This window comes from Pelodiscus sinensis, chromosome 2, assembly GCF_052426305.1.
Source record: "Pelodiscus sinensis isolate ZL-2025 chromosome 2, ASM5242630v1, whole genome shotgun sequence".
Classification (NCBI taxonomy): Eukaryota; Metazoa; Chordata; order Testudines; family Trionychidae; genus Pelodiscus; species Pelodiscus sinensis.
The window spans coordinates 21,711,114-21,724,262 of record NC_143053.1 but is presented as its reverse complement, the minus strand read 5'-3'; the positions used below and the strand labels follow the sequence as shown (position 1 = coordinate 21,724,262).

The window sequence follows — 13,149 nt, the reverse complement described above, 5'->3', positions numbered from 1 at the left end:
TGGTGCAATTTTGAGATCAGATGCATTAAACTATCTTTGCATCTGTCAATGCCAGAGTGCTCTGCTGAAATTATTGTAGCCTTGCCAGGGTTCTCTAAGGGACATAGCCCCGCCTCGTGAAACAACCCTCCTGCCCATCCTTGCGTGGCACACTCATGTGCCAAGGTTTCTGAGGACGACTTCAGGAGACAGTCTGATGGTTATTTTCCCCACAGTGTCTATGCTGGGTCATGTCCCCAGTGCCAATATGGGATTTATAGAGCCCTTTTTTATGGCAGTCTGGCAGAGAGGGGTGAAGAGCTCATCCTCTGTCTCAATACCCAAAATATCACTGAAATTCAGGATTTGAAGATTCTATTCCAAACTAGTTTAAGTTAATTGCTACACAGGCTGGTTAACTAAAGTGCGCTTTCCTGCATTGCTGTGTGCACTACTGAGAAATGGTTGATCGAACAACACCTAGGGTTGCCAACCCTCTCAGTTTCATTGGGAGTCTCCTCGAATCAGGCTCTATTTCCCAGAGGCTACTGAAGCCAAACTGGAAGATTTTAGGCAGCTAAAAGTCTGGTAGCACAGCATGGCACTGGGGCTACAATTCCATGGTGGCCACTTCTGGGAGCAACAAGGGGACCAGGCAGGCAGGGAGTCTGCCTTAGCCCTTCTATGCTGCTAACTAGCAGTTGCCTGAGGTAAATGCCACAGGGCCAGAACCTGCACCCCACACCTCCTTCTGCAACCCAACCCCCAATCCAGAGTCCCCTCCTACACTACGAACCACTAAGCCATAGCCCAGAACCCCCTGCCTCAGGAGAATGAGGAAGAGAGGTGAACGGCTGGGGCATCGGAGTGGAGGGGGCAGGGGTATTTGGATTTGTGCAATTAGACGGTTGGCAACCCTAGTTACACCAGAACAAAACATGGGCTGAAACACCAAAATTATAACATCAGGCACAGAGATCCTTGTCTATTTCTCAGAAGAGACAGAATGAACAGATATTCAGACAAAATATACCTACAATTAAAATATACCAAATTATGCAGATTTACATAGATTAAGAAAAAGAAAAATTTCATGTCTTTCTAAAAGGGGCCAAAGTGGATTGAGTTTTCTCCCATGGGCAAAGGAAAGTGCCTAGGAAAGCGTCCCAGAAACTTCTGCAGAGATTTGTAATCTCTTTCATTGTTTTCTCCTTAAAATTAGGGATGTAAGCACATAACCATGTAAACGTTAACCAACAAGCCTTGGCTTATAGTTTAATGTTCACGGTTACATGAAGGCTCCCATCCTGCTCCCAGGGAGCCACTTGCTTCTGCCTCTGATACAGAGTTAACAACGTGGGGTGACAGGCATGAACTGGTACACGTGGTGAAGCAGCCGGCTCCCTGGGAACAGTGTGAACTGGCCCCCAGGAAGCTGGCTGCAGGTGTCGGTAACCACTGAGTTTTTCAGCAGTTACATGTTTACACCATTACCGGTACCTGCATGTTAACATCCCTACTTGAAATAAAGTCAAATGTTAGTTTCTACACAAGAAGATCCTCAAAGATATGAGTTTATGGCTGAGGATTAGAGTTTAACTCTTGGATGTGGTCCTTAGCTTCCAAGGTGGCGGTGCGCTCAATTGGAGAAGAACATGGAGCAGCAATCTCTCTTGGCTGTTTCGGACAGCTTTATAAAGGGAATAGTATTTAGCAGACTTCAACTGGAAGGAGAGTGCTTTCATGAAAGAGCTTTCGAGGAAAGAGAGAAGAGTGTAAATGGAAGAAAGGAATGAAAACTGAAAAAAATTAGGAGAGGAATGAAATATTTGTTATACATAGTAGTCACCTGATTTTTTTATCCCCCATTTTGAAAAACAGTAATTATCTTTAGCTTCAAACTTTTCTCCGAGGCAAAGGAGAAATAAGTGATAACACTTAGCTGCACATAATGCTATGCAACATGCTCAGTTTTTGAAAGAGTAAACTGGTAGCAGCTTGTGGGCAATCAGTTCACCTAATGATCAGCATCCCATTATGCATTGTGATTGCTAGTGAGAAGTACTTTCCATTTGGGCTACACAATACAACACATAAAATCACGTTATACAGGAAAAAAGCTGGCAAAGACGGTCTGATTAATCTTAAGTCTGTTGCTTGTGAACACAGATGTTCCACTGTTTTTAGAAGAATCTGTCCTGCTTGAAATGTAAATCGGACCACATCCCTATGTTTGCAAGGAGTGAACAAAGTCTGTCTAGTTAACATATGGAATTTACAGATGTTTACAAATTCTTTGGTTTCCTGATTAAGACCCTGATTCAGGAAAGTACATAATCCCACAATTAAACATTTTCCTAAACAGAGGTCTAAATCTAATGCCTTACTTTATTGAATCACAACTCCCCATGTGTATCTTCTTTGGAATATTTTTCTGTATACATCCCTTTTTAAAAAATAGATTTACACTTGAAAAAAATCTCTGCTAATGTAGATAATCATTATACAAGACTCTTCAAAAGAAATGCTAGTGTATCCCTTCAGTGTCTATAGTATTTACAGAATTCATTTAACCAGAATGATAATTTCAAAAATGCACTTGAGTGTATCAGGTGTTAGCTTATTTTCCTGGACTGGAAAAAAATGAAATAGCTAGGCTGATTCCCAAAATTTAGACTGGCCCTTGCCTCAAATGTTAATATTGAGCAACTGACTTTCAATAAGACTTAGAATCCTAAGTGCCCAAGTCAATTTTGAAAATGTTACTTTCCTCTAGATCACAAAACGTAACTTTTACACAGGGCTGCCATAGCAAAGTAAGGGTCTTACCAATATACTGCCTGTCCAATTCTGAAGCAGGACAGGGTGTGAGTGCAGATTGGCCCCAAGTCTCTATTTTGCTTTGTGGTGCTTAAATTTAACATCCGATGCCATCCCTCTAGCCTGTTTACCAAGCAAACAACATACTTCTTTGGTGCAAGCAGTTCTATGAAGAAAGTTGTGCACATTAGATATGATTTTTTTAAAGGATGAAGTAATTTTAGAAGATCATATTTTGACACTATGCTGCCAAATGGGTGAAACTTACTAAAGGTCAGATTTCTAAATGTATTTGGGCACCTATCTCCCACTGATTTAAATGGAAGTTAGGTGCTCAAATACTTTTAAAAATCAGGCCCTAAGAGCTCACCAGAACAGAAGTTCTTTGTAGCTTGTGATGCTGTATAGTTTCACTTTTATTCCTTCACTTTTGATTTCTCAGCTGGTAGGAAAATGAAATCTATTTGCTTTCTCTTCCTTTCTCAGCTCTGAGTGATTGCTCAGTGATGAGTAACACTTCACATATAACTCCTAGTCAAGGCTAACAGGGAGCAAGATGGGGCAATAAGGAGTACAAGTAGAAAATAAGAAGAGAAATATATTGAAAAGGCAGAACATAAAATAGTGAGTACACTGCGCAAAATAACTGAGTAGAAAGAAAAGGACCTGATGCACTATGGGGACCAGTGCCTGTAGTGGTGCCAGGAGTCTGAAAGGTGTCACCAGGAACCAAGAGTGGCATCTTGTCTCTGCATGCTGTGCCAAGCGAAGAAGCGTTGCTAGTTTGCCTTGAGACGGTGCTGCACATTGTGGCACCAGTGACTTGTCCCAGTGACATGTCCCACGGTCATGGCGATTCAAGTCCTTCACAGCCTTGAAGATGTCTGGGATGGATGGCAGCTCTACCCCTCAGTGACTTGGGATGAGGGGTCCAATGGCACCAGACTTGATGGTCCCCCTCCCCCCACTCCGTGAGGTCGAAGTCGTATGGTCACTGGGTGCTCCTCCCTTAGACATGCCCTACTGGCTGATTCCGAAAAGGGTGGGTCTTGGAGTCAAAGATCCACTTCTTCCCTGCTTCCCGTGCTGCTTCTGTGGCATCGGGGAATGGCATAGGTGCCGGACTGTTCCCTTTGGGCTTGGTGCTAGAGATTGTGGGTCTCTGTGCCCAGAATTCTTCTGTGATGCTGGTTTTGCAATAGACACTAGAGAGTTGTACACTGATTAACTCAGTGCTGGGTCTTGCCGTGTGGAGGCGGGTTGTAGTCTGAGAGCTGCCTATGTAAAGAGCTACACCCCCACATACACCTCTGCCCTGGCTCCTGCACCTCCCCCACCCTCTGCCCTGACCCTTCCCCCCACATTTAAATTTCTTACAGGTACTCTCCTATTGCAACCTCTCCTTGCTGGAGCACTCAGGATAAGTGGTGGTGGGGTTGTGATAAGACAGTACCTGTAAGAAATTTAAATGTATGTGGGGGGTCAGGGCAGAGGGTTGGGAAGGGGCAGGAGTCAGGACAGAGGATGTATGTGGGGGTGCAGGAAGGATGGGGATGTGAAGGGCTCAGAGAAGAGGGAGGGGGTGTGTGTGTCTCTCTCTCTCTCTCTCCTCTCTCTAGAGAGAGAGAGAGAGAGAGAGAGAGAGAGACCCCGACCGGGGCGGGGCGTGCGTAGGTGGGGAGTATGAGGGAGGCTGGGGCAGTCCCTGTCACTGCTGAGTTTCTTTACCTGGTTGGTGGATGGGTCCTTGCCATGCTGCTCCTGTTCACTGTCATTGCCAAGGAAGCTGTGGGCTACCTGTATGTGTGGACATTGCTGCAGGGATTCTGGTGGTGGTGAGAGAGACCCCTGGCATGCCGCTCTCTTCCTGTTTTTCTCCCATGGGCAGCTGGCAGCAATGCACACCACAGACTGTATGTGCACTGCCTGGCATCCAGCGAGAGAGGGGCAGCACCAGGAGCCCAGCTGGAAGTGTACATGCCTCCCCTCGAGCATGCTCCCAGTCAGCCCCCTTCGCACCTGCCTCACCTGGCTGTGCACGCAGGGCCACCCGTGCCAGCCTGCGCTGCAGGAGCCTAGCTGGGAGAGTGCATGGCAAGCCGTGGCCCATGTGCCTACAGCTGAGTGCTCAGCTGGCTCTTGCTGGAGCACTGTACCAGGGCACACTGCCTTACTTTCACCTTTGGCACTACGATAACTAGAACAGAGTAAAATAACTAAAACTACAATAACTGAAAGGCATGGGGAATAAGCACCTGCTTAGCAAGCCACCAGTTCCAATGATCATCACTGGCAGGAAGAAGGAACTGAGGAGATACTGGTCAGCAAGGTCATATACTGAGTGCCATGAAGGTGCCACACCAGGGGATTCCACAGCCAACCTGACCTGTGCTGTTAGGGAAAAGGTTTGGTGCCTGAGCATGCACACACCTTACTGGAATAGGTACAAGCCATCATGCAAAGAACAGTGTCAGCTATGAGAAATGTTTCCATGGAAATTATTTTACAAAAACAAATGAAAACTCCCCTGCAGAGCTTGCAAGCCAAATGCAGTAGCATTAGCGCCCCATAACATGGAAGAGAAAGTGTAAAAACCGAGGAGGATTTTTTTTTTACACTATCTACACTCAAACTATTGCACAGTGAAAAATAAATTAAAATTATTTGTCTGATTGTTGATGGTACTTTTAGAAACAATGGTAAGGAAACTTTTCACAGTGGATTATTTAAAGCTTTAATATGTACTATTTTAGTTATATCTGATTGGGAAATATATTTTATTTCCAGAAAAAAAAAGATTCAGGTTGGATGTTCCTAGGCCGACACCCTCGGGAGGTCCCAGATGAGTGAATTTGTCGGATCAGGGAAGGTACCCTGGCACCAGCCCCCTCAGCTTGCCATCCCTCCCTGCCACTGGCTCCTTAGGGCCCTACTGACGGGTGGGTGACACGGCTGCACTGCCCCGCTGCCAGAACTGCTGCTCCAGCCCCACTGTCAGCACATAGCCCTGGCCCCACTGTGGCACCAGCTCCACTGCATGCGGTATTTTGGTCAAGCAAAAAAAAAAAAAAAAACAAAAACAAACAAACAAAAAAAAAAACCAAACCACACCCAAACCACCACCAACAAAAAAAGGAGCACGGGATAATAAGTACTGCCTCTCCGAGCCACTCTTTCTGCCCCTTCTGACAGGCCCAGACTGGCGATTGCCACTCTCAGCCACTCCCCCCCCCCCCGCCCCTGCTAGGCTACTGATGCGCCCAGAGCAGCGATTGCGGTCCCGCCTCCCAGCCTGGGAGTCCCAGCTGGGAGGCAGGGCTGCAATCAGCACCAGGCTTCTGTGCAATCACAGGTTCCTAGCACCAATCGTGGCCCTGCCTTCCAGCTGCTCCCCCCGCCCATGCCAGGCTTCCGTCCGGTGTGCAGTCGGAAAAATCAGAGAATACCAGACATTGCACATGTCCAGTATTCTGATTTTTTTTTAACCGAACAAAGAGCGCAAATACCGGACTGTCCGGTAGAATACCAGATACCTGGCAACCCTGGCTGCCAGACAGGCTGCCGTGGCCCTGCCCCCACTGCTGGGCTGATATGCAGCCCTGATTTAGCTGCCGTGGCACCACCTGGGTTGCTGGGCTGCCCCTGCCCTGCTACCACTACCGGGCCGCTGAGGCTCTGGCCCTGCTAGCACTAGCCTCGCCGCACGCAGGGCTCTCAGCTACTGGCCCTCTTGCCCCAGAGCTCTCTCATTCAGGAACATCTGTGGTCCTGCCTGACCACGGATGCTGCCAGATGAGAGAGTCCTGGTTTAGGGAGGTGCAACCTGTACTTTCATTTTGATAAAAAATGTGCCAAATTTTACAGGTTTTGTTTTAAAAAAACATTATTGATTTTTCAACAGAATTCTAAAAAAAATTAGCAAAATTTTCCATGTTCTCAAAAAGGTATTTTTCATTGTGAAACCTTTTCAATCAACTGTACTATTAATCCTTTAAGATTTACTCATTATTAAAATCTTTTTGTAATTTTATCTTGAACTTTACGATTTGAGCCACAGTTCTGGAAAGATTTACACATATGCCTAATTTTATGCACTATGGCTATTTCCAACTGACTTCAAAGTTACAGCATACGAAAAATCTTTGCAGGTTCAGAACTTTCAACCTTAATTTTTAAAGCTGAAAGGGAAGCTTCTGTCAATGAAAATGGAAAAGTGAACTATTTACATTACCAGTTAACCCTTTCCTATTATTTTAAATGTTCAACATTTTTCTCAGTCAATGTCCTAAATTTAGTGAACTGTGAAGCTGTATATAAATATTTTCAAAACAAAGACAGAAGTCTTCTGGGAGAAAGAAAATTGAATCAAAAACAAAGAAAAACTCACTCAAAATGTGATTGTAAAAACGGAAACATTCATATGTGACTCAGGAGAAGCTGAAGCACCCGAAACTACTTTTTGTTTTAATTGACCAGGAGTCAAGTTGCCCATAACACTTCACCTTGTCAACCCGAGTAGTAGTTACTCAATCATTTTCTGACACTTTCCATAGTTTCATGGTTTATACTATCAACCATCACCAAGCTGGTCTTTTATCAATTATTAATTGGTTGAATTCAATGTCCTCAATTTTGTCTTATATCCTGAATTCCTCCACATGTTCACTGATTGCCTGGCTCTGAAGGCATTATTGCTTGAAGATGAAGCGCAAAGTAAAACCGGAAACTGAATTAAGGGCCATAAATTTTCACAAAATTCCCTCTGCTAAAAAATGTACTGGCAAGGGAGGGGAGAGGAAAATGTGTGTAGTGTATAGTGTTAACCTATAAGCTTTTGCTTATTGGTTAATCGGTTAATCGACTATACTATTACATCCCTAAAGCAGTACTGTATGTTAGAGCCACGCTGTTAATATATGGACCTTTTTGTTCAGTTTGTTGATCATTGTCACCCATCTTTTTTTCATTTCTTTACACTAACAGTAACACCCCAGAGTCACAAACTGCTGTAGTTTGTAATGAACAAATAGATATTTTGTGCTCTCTAACTAAGCATGGCTGTAGGATTCATAGAGCTGTAAAGCCTTTCCTCATACCACAACCAGTAAGGGATGACTGCCAGGCTACAACCTGAACTGTGACGAGGCTGGGGGCTAGCTGCCCAATAGATAAAGCCCTTTGGTGGCAATGGAAAGACTCCTATTAATTTTAATGGTCAGGCCTCATAGGAGCAGCTTTTCTTTCTTTTGTTTTTTTTCTTCCCCACAGAGTTTAAGGCCAGAAGGGATAATTACATCATCTAGTCTAGCTTTTTGAAAAGGAAAATGAATAGAAGAAAAGTCTGTCATATGTAATTATATTCTAAATACCAATGGAATGTGGATCAGGATTATTGGTGTCCATTCTTGGCTCTGGTAAGGGACTGCAGTGTAGTAGTTAGACCAAGGTATTGAAAGTTTTGTCCTTTTTTTAAAACAATAGTTAGTGAACTGACACAGTACTTATTCATCTGTTGAGCTCAATGTACTTTGAGCAGATGAGCCTACAGAAATAGCCCCATTTTAACAATGGCATAGCTAAGCACAGATTTCCCATGTTTTTCAAGAGGCAGTATAGGTAATTGCATGAGATGTGCCTGCTATACTGGAAATGAACTCACAGCAGTGACCTTCTGCAACCTGTCTTGGTCTCAGTACTGAAATTTGCCTTCTCCTAGAGCAGTAGTGTGAAACCTTGCTCAGTAATAATATGTTTGGAGACTTTTCAACCCTTAACATTGCCCAGTAATATAGGTGCAACAAGAATACATGGACTTCTAGCTTACAACTTATTGCTTCTCCTTCTACAAATATTAGCACATATTAGTACATAAGCAGCATTGTTTGCGGTACTACAGTGATAGCTGTCAATACAAGAATCAAGACAGAAGAAGGAAGAGGATCCATTTTGCCTGCATCACAAATAGGACTATAGCTGTATAAAGTGACACTATCACATATTCAAGTACGGCTATTCTGTGGCTGTCATTTTTTATAGGAACAATGAAAAGCACTTCTCTGACCTTAGTGCTATTCCTCTGCCAAATTTCAAGTTCCTACTCCAAACCCAAGGCACTAGAGCTATTCAGAAAGAAGGGGGGGGAGGGGCGGTAGGGATTTACATTGATAAGAACTCCCTATTTTTCCCTCCATTAAATTTGCTCTTGAAACAAACTAACTTTTCTGGACCAAAATTTCCAAGAAAAATAATTCTCAAGAAGAGACCAAGTATGAGAAAATTAAAATAAACTAAACATGGTTTTATAATAGGTTAACCAGTAAGCATCACCCTTAATGGGATACTTAAGGATGTTTGTTTTTCAAAAAGTGTATTACCCGAGTTATTTGCACCAGAGCAGAGCAATGAAAACTTGATTTTTGTGGTTCTCATGCACTAGTGTAATGCTCCAACATTTGCACGGGAAGGGTGATGTGAAATTTTTCTTTGTTAATGTTGTGCAAATATTTCTATTAAAATTATCTTTGTTCTTTTTAAACAAAAAAAATGTAAGGTGCCCAATAGTGTCCCTTTAACAATTGTTTTTAAATATATTGGAAATTTAAATCTATTTATGCAGCCTATTCTTGTTTTAAGGGCCAATCCTACTCCCACTAGAGTTAAAAGGAATTTACTATCCACTTGAACAAGAGCAGACCCCTAGAATGTTATAAACAGATTCTGTATTTACTTTGAAACCATTGCCATTCAAATTTAAAAACAACAGAAAAAGAATTCGGAAAATGCAAGCTGTCTAAGGAATTCAGAGTCCACTCTTATTTCAAAGAATAATACAGCATTATATTGAGGGAGTAGCAAAGAAGAAAGACTCTAAACCTAAAATTATATCTTATATTGGCTTAAAAAATAATCCAATCAATTTTAATACAATCATCTTGTTAATGTTGATAATGTATTTGCCTTCCTTTTATTGGCACAAGAATATAATAGTCCAAACAGAATACATATTAAAGACATACCATTAAGCTATATATGCACATTATATTGTTGTGCCATATGTCAACATTAAAACTACTATTCTCAGTTACATTAGTGAGGATTATTGTATACAAGATGAAGTACCATTCCTATACTGAACACACAAACATCTCAGAGAGGTGTTGTGCTTAAATCAAGGGGTAGTAAAAATTTAAAAAATGAATACATACATTTTTAATGTGTAAATTATTTTTTTTAAAGTGAACCTATTTAAAATTAAATGAGAAAATATAACAATGTGTGTTAAGGACTAAGCTTAACTCTATTAAAATAATTTAAAGTAAATAAAAATATTCAAGCAGTACCTGTTTGCTGCTGAAATTTTAAAGCCAAACCACTGCACTGCTGGAAGTCACTGGCTAAGCACTTAAGACAGGTGTGTGAAGTGCTAAATCAGCTTTTGACAAGAGTATCCTCTTCTGCTGGTTCAGCATGACTATTTTCTTCATTTTAGTTTATTCAAGTAATTCAGTTCAATAAACAGGTGATTCAAAGTTGAGAAACCAACTGGAAGTTGAAAAAGCAGAAAAGTTCATTTGTCTCTTTCAATTTATTACAAGAAAAGAGGTGTAAGAGGAGGAGATCTATTATGTCTAAAATCTTGAAGAACCCAGTAATGAAACTATTGAGTTCAAATCTAACTACGAATAATACTTCATTTGATTAATAAATCAGTTTTAAAAACAAAACATGTTTTGATAAACATACCACATTCTTTCATGAATCCAGCATATTTAAGATTTTAAAATACGGTTTTGTGCACTTTAATTGACTATTAGTTGGCCCTCCCTGGTCTCAGATGAGGGACTTTGTTGGGCCAGGGGAAGACTTCCTGTCCCCCACTCCCACAGACCCCTGCCAGCCCTGGCTTTGCTACCGATTGGAGGCCTCCCCGCCACAGCTGCCACATGCTAGATTTTCTGTCCTCGCTGGCAGCTCTGCTCCTGTGTGCCAGGTTTCCCGGTCTCACCGGACGGCCCTGCTGCCACACACTGGGCTTCCTGGCCTTGTCAGACGGCCTTGCTGCCACACTTCCCGGTCTGCAGGACTACTGGCCACCAGCCCTCCGCCAGGACTCTGTGGTCCTGCAACATCCATGCCAGACCACAGATGTTGCCGGACCAGAGAGTTCCTGTTAACAGAAGTTCAACTTGTAGTACTTTCCATCCAAATGCAGTTTGACACAAATAACGAGTTTTAAAAAAAAAGGCTTAGTAAGATATGAATCATTTGTCATTCTCTAACATAATAAAAAAAGTACAACATAAGAATCTGAATATTTATTTTAATCTATATAATTGTTTAAATAAATGTGTATAAGACATCGTGTATTATCTTGATTAGAAAACGGAAGTGCCAAATTATACTGGCCGAACAAAATTAGCTTCTCGAGGAAAAAAGTACAAATGCAAAACAAGATTAAAATAGGCTATTTAAATCAAGGTTTCCTGCTTGCTGATTTAAATCAGTCCACCCTGGGTTGAATGTGCTAGAAATGTTTCTATACTACTGTATTAAATTGGTGATTTTGCAATGTAGAGGAAGAGATGGCATAAGTGGGAAAGGAAGTGAAGGCAGAGAGATCTAATCTCATCATTAAATCAGCACAAATTAAATCAGTTCAGAATAAAATAGGGGTGTGGTATTCAGAGAACATTTATGAGACTGTCCAAATTTAGCATAAGAAAACAGGCAGATTGTGGGAACCTCATGGGAATAAGCTGCATCTGTTGTTGAAGGCAGCCTTGCAAAATTCTACTGGCTCGCTTGCCCTGGGCAAGTAATTTTTTTGACAGCCAAATATAATATTAGTTTTTTTCACCATCATCCAGATATAGGTGGGTAAAAAGATTTTGTGCCTAGACTAAAAAATGTTCATGATGATTTTGCAAGTCAGGTTTTATGGAAATTGAAACCATTGAATTTTTATTTTTTTTGCTGAAAAACAAGAAAAGCTAACAAATGAACAAAACCTCATTTTTGTTTCCATCTGCATATTGCACTGCCACCATTTTATATCCAATAAATATACAATTCAGAATTTTTAAAATTCAAAGCTATTTCCATATCATTGCACAGCCAAGGATTTCTTGAGAAACTGAAGAAGTCTCAAAATGTTTCTTCTTTTGTTTGAATCCTCCATTAGGGAAGGTAGCACACAGTTAGAAATCTTTGTGTTTTGTGACAGCATGAATAATTTAAAATAAAGGGTGCCCTCTTTCCCTCATTTATATATCCCATACAAAAAACTGAATGCAGGACAAAGGTAAACTTTTAAGATTGACACTCTTCTCCCAATGTTTCCATTGGGGTATCAAAATTACTTGTAACTGCCAAGACTTCCACTTGTGAAATTAAATCCAATGTTGAAAAAACCTGTGTCTACTGGAGTCCAGTGAAAAGTGTCAGACCCTTCGGGGAAATTGCTGAATAGTGTGAGAATGACGCTTACATTTCCATTTTAATATAGTTGAAATGGAATGGATTCAAAATGGAATAGTTGCGTAAGTTTTTAAAAATTTTCATGCCTTATGTGGCTATTACTGAACATCTCCATGCAAAAAGGCAAGGACTCCACCAATAAGATCAACGCTGATGCAGTGCTCCCTCTGCATCAATGAAGATCACTGCAGTATTGGCACTCAGATAGGAATCACCTATACTTCCCCTGTGCAGCAAGTCATAGATAATTTTAGCTGGATCAAATCCACAGTTAAATATGTCCATTTTGCATCCTTCTGATGTGTGAAAAAAGTCTGAAAAGGGGTATGCTTTAAAGATTTGTTTTAAAAAGGCAAAAATAAAAAGTTTTATATTCCTTGTTTTTGCTGGAGGACTTTAAGAACCCAGAGGAGTGGGGGAACTGTTTGTCGAGATAATGAATTAAATGTAACACTTGTTAACTAAAAAACTAAAAATATTTGAAGTTTTGAAATGCAAATTCTTCTCCCATTAAACTGATATGTAAGAGACCAATGTATAAAGAAGGCCTGACTATTTATTTTTAACTTTCTCTTTTTTTACATATACATTCCAAGCAGATATATATTATAGGCACCCGTCCTGCAAACTGCTGTGTGAGTGAACACCCAGCACACCCACTTGGAATGTCCAGACTTCTGTGTGGGTGAACCTCTGTGTCCATGCAGTGTTCCACTGAGCAATTTGCAGGATCAGGGCCTAAATAAGTATCCAATCCCAGTAAGAGTTACTATTTGTGCTTTTTGAAAATCCCACCCATAGTATTTAACAAGCTATAGGTGGATGCCAGTGTAATCAGTGGGCTGAGAACAAACACTGCTGGGAGTCAGAAAC

At 41.4% G+C, this 13,149-nt stretch overlaps 1 protein-coding gene across 6 annotated transcripts in view; it reads right to left on the bottom strand.

Annotated features, from left to right (window-relative positions):
- Positions 1 to 13,149, bottom strand: part of ZHX1 (zinc fingers and homeoboxes 1) — a 30,828-nt gene that overhangs the window by 13,223 nt on the left and 4,456 nt on the right. For 2 of the 6 annotated variants that reach the window (XM_006137489.5, XM_006137487.5), the window contains exon 3: positions 10,140 to 10,341. The exons of 3 other annotated variants lie outside the window; for them this stretch is intronic. The gene's annotated coding sequence lies outside the window, so the exon portion shown is untranslated. Of the gene's footprint in view, positions 1 to 2,808; positions 4,089 to 10,139; positions 10,342 to 13,149 lie in introns of those variants that run through there. One more of the 6 variants, XM_025178686.3, reaches the window with a different exon arrangement.